The 3,618-nt window shown below is 44.9% G+C and overlaps 1 non-coding gene across 1 annotated transcript; it reads right to left on the bottom strand.

The window, feature by feature from the left end:
* Window positions 1-1,155: 1,155 nt before the first annotated feature.
* LOC114812621 lies at window positions 1,156-1,287 on the bottom strand. The gene has a single exon (XR_003760272.1). It is a non-coding gene; the product is annotated as a small nucleolar RNA SNORA7 (small nucleolar RNA).
* Window positions 1,288-3,618: the final 2,331 nt, after the last annotated feature.

Raw genomic sequence — 3,618 nt, 5'->3', positions numbered from 1 at the left:
TCTAATTCCAGCTCTGCCACTAGTCTGCTCTGAGGCCTTTGGCAGGTCACTTCACTTCTCTGTGCCTCAATTACCTCATCTGGAAAGAGGGGATTAAGACTATGAGCCCTCTGTGGAAACTCAACCCTCTGTAATGATTGAGCGAGGCTACGGAGGCGAAGATTTCTGATCAAAGAACTACCCAGGTGGACAGGTCCAACAGGAATCCTGAAAAATACCTGGTCAATATGGACAGCAGAAACAGCGGGGACTACCAAGCCAACTCCCCTCCGGGTCATGGTGCTGCAGGATAGCACTGGCATTATGCCGTGGTCTCTTTGGCCACAAATGGGCCCTGCATGTTCGAAACTCTTCACAGGCTCTTGGCAATGTGCTAAGATTATCCATGTCTGTTCACTCATAGCACACTGTGCCCCAGTGTTGGTTCAATAGTATTTATTGAGCACCTACTGTGGGCAGAGCAGTGTACTAAGCACTTGGGAGAGTATGATAGAACAATTAACAGAGACATTCCCTGTTCAAAAAGAGTTTATAATCTAGAGGACAAGTGGCAACATGAGCAGCAAGGTCTAGAGGGCACAAGTCCTGCAGCACAAGCCCTTGCTCTGTCATCAGTTCCTTCGCATAGATTTCCATTCCCGAAACCTCAGGACTAAGGCTCATTCATCATTCTGGATGGGAATCCTCGCCATCGCCCTATGGACATTCTGGCAAAGGAATTTGTTCATTCCATTTGGCTAGGTTTGGGTGGGAAAGGGGTTTGCCAAATGTAAAATTAAATGTCGATTACAAATGCGTTTCAGGAAAGCAGGAGTATAGGTGACCTCCAACCTGGTTCAAGAGGAATGAACTGATTTTGCTGACACCAGAATGCTGAGATCAGTTGGGGCTAGGGTTTTGGCTACCGAGACAACCGTTGCATGTGTACCATCTTGTCTTATGCCTTTGAGTCGTTTCTGACCCAAACCGTCACCACGGACACATCTCTCCCAGAACGCTCTGCTCTCCATCTGCAATCATTCTGGTAGTGTAACCACAGAGTTTTCTTGGTAAAAATACAGAAGTCGTTTACCACTGCCGCCTTCTGAGCAGTAAACTCAAGTCACCGTCCTCGCTCTCTCCCATGCCGCTGCTGCCCAGCATGGGTGAGTTTTGACTTGTAGCAGATTGCCTTCCACTCGCTAGCCACTGCCCAAGCTAGGAATGGAATGAGTCTGCTTGGCTCTCCCTCTCGTAAACGAGACTGGTAGAGTACTGGAAACTCTTCAGGTGTGACCCCGAGAGAGATGTGTACCTTCTACAGTACAGATAAAACCTTGATATGGACCCGTACTTATGAAATCCCCAAACTTAGTAATGCAAACAAACGCTTGTTTTATTCGAGGAGGAGCGCATGGTTGTATGTATTACAAGACTGTCTATGTCTCTTCTCTGTCTTTAATGAGATTTTTCCCTAAAGGGTCTATTTAATAAAGTGAAGGTTCCTCTATCTCTGTCTTGTCTGTCTTCTATGTCTGGAACATGATTAGTGTGAAGACAGTCTCTCTACCTTTTGTTGACTGATGAGCATAGCCTTCACTAACCCTGCCTCGTGGTTTGGTTTCTAATTAAGCTCTGTAGGCATTGCTAGTGAGTGGGGATGTAGGAGGGGAGGGGGTGAGTGGTAGATACAAATCTCCTGCTTTGAAGTGCTCCATGCAGCTACTTTATCAGGGCAATAGCTGTTGGAGACCGGTGGGTTGAGGATCAAGGATTGTGGTTCGATGGTGACAGGGGAGAGTCAAAGCTATGGGGCCTTCCTGCCATTTATTTCAGAGCTTCCATAATATGATAGTAGAACTTGTGTGCTTGGAGGTTGGGGGAACCAGAGGGTTAGAGTTTCCTACCATCGTTATCAGTAACTTTGATTTGAAATGTATATTTTTTTGCAAAATTCATTCTCTCTAACAAATTGCCCACTTCTCAGCTGCCACTTTTCCAAGTGCCTCTTCAAACCATTGTTTGGTGACCGAAAACTAAAAATGTCTTTAGGAAAGATGAATCTTTTATAGATGAAAAATCTTTTAAATTGAGCTTGTAAAACATTTCTGTGGTCTGTCACTTAGCTATCTCTACCTAATCGCTTCTGAATAATTGTTTCTCCCTGTTTTATCTTCTTCCCTCCTTCCCCCCACCCCCAAGCTATCAAGGACTTTGTAAACATCTTTACTGCATGCCCAGGATCCTTTATCCTTAAGGATTTAAGAATGTTCCTCAAAAACCAGAGAGCCTTCCTTTTCCATGATCAGTACGGTACAACGGCTATCAATCCAGGAGGGCTCGAAGCTCCAGAGACATTATTCACATTGTGCATGCCATGGCAAAAAACTGAAACGTGATCCCAACCCAAAATAGTGCTATGCACAGATTCGAAATCTGAGGCCTAGTTTCATAATAATAACAATGATAACTGTGGTATTTGTTAAGTGATTGTTACGTGCAAGCAATATATCAAGTGGTGGAATAAGTATGAGATGGTCAGGTCCCATGTGGGGCTCACAGTATAAATAGGAGAGAGAGCAGATATTGAATTCCCATTTTGCAGATTAGGGAACTGAGGCACAGAACAGTGGAGTGACTGGCCCAAGATTACCAGGCTGACAAGTGGTGGAGCCAGCATTTAGAACCCAGGTCCTCTTACTACCAGGTTCATACTCTTTCCACAGGCCACGCTACTTCCCTAGTTTCATGTGGCCCACATGAAGGAATGAATGATGCCATTTGTTAAGCTCTTACTATGTGCCAAGTCCTGTTTTAAGTGCTGGGTTAGATACAAAGAAATCAGGTTGAAACAGTCCCTGTCCCACATGAAGCTCACAATCTTAATCCCCATTTTACAAATGAGGTAACTGAGGCACAGAGAAGTGAAGTGACTTTCTGAAGGTCACACAGCAGACAAGTGGCTGAGTAGGGATTAGAACCCAGGTCTTTCTGATTCCCAGGTCCGGGCTCTATCCAGTAGGCCATGATGCTTCTCTGGCCAAGCTTGGGATAGGCTCCAGTCCCAGGGGTTTGAGCACCTTACTGGACTGCAAATGAATCTGGGATAACCGGAACTGAGTCTTCCATCCAGTTGTTATCCCAGGAGCCCCAGGTCAACCATAGATGTCACTTACACAGGAGGCCCTTAGCTTCTGAAGTTTGAATTCGTTGAAAGGAAGAGAGGAATGAGCGGTCCAGAAACTTCCCCAAGTCCACCCAAAAGTCCACCGTATGGGATTGGGACCCTTAGGCCCCAAATGTGAGAATAATGTGGGCAGGGCTCAACTAGCTGCACATATCAACGATGGCCACTTCAATCAGCCAAGTCACAGCATTTTAAACTTTGGTTTAGAACCAAATAATCAAATTTTAGAACTGAAGGCTGAGGTTAGCTTTTATCAAACAGGTACCTATTTGACTTTGGGCCAAAGAGATGAATATGGATTTTGAAAAAGAACAAGTACAAGCTTTTGCTGTTGCTAAAAGCTCAAGCTAGTGCCTGTCAGCCCTGAATATATTTAACTTTCACTTGGAAGGTTCTGTGTAGTCTATATTCTTTTTCAAATTAAATGAGCAGTGGGACAACATGGCTTGGAT

Source organism: Ornithorhynchus anatinus, chromosome 5 (assembly GCF_004115215.2).
Source record: "Ornithorhynchus anatinus isolate Pmale09 chromosome 5, mOrnAna1.pri.v4, whole genome shotgun sequence".
In the NCBI taxonomy this organism is placed as follows: domain Eukaryota; kingdom Metazoa; phylum Chordata; class Mammalia; order Monotremata; family Ornithorhynchidae; genus Ornithorhynchus; species Ornithorhynchus anatinus.
Note: the sequence above shows the minus strand (reverse complement) of the source record. Positions and strands in the feature narration are given on the sequence as shown.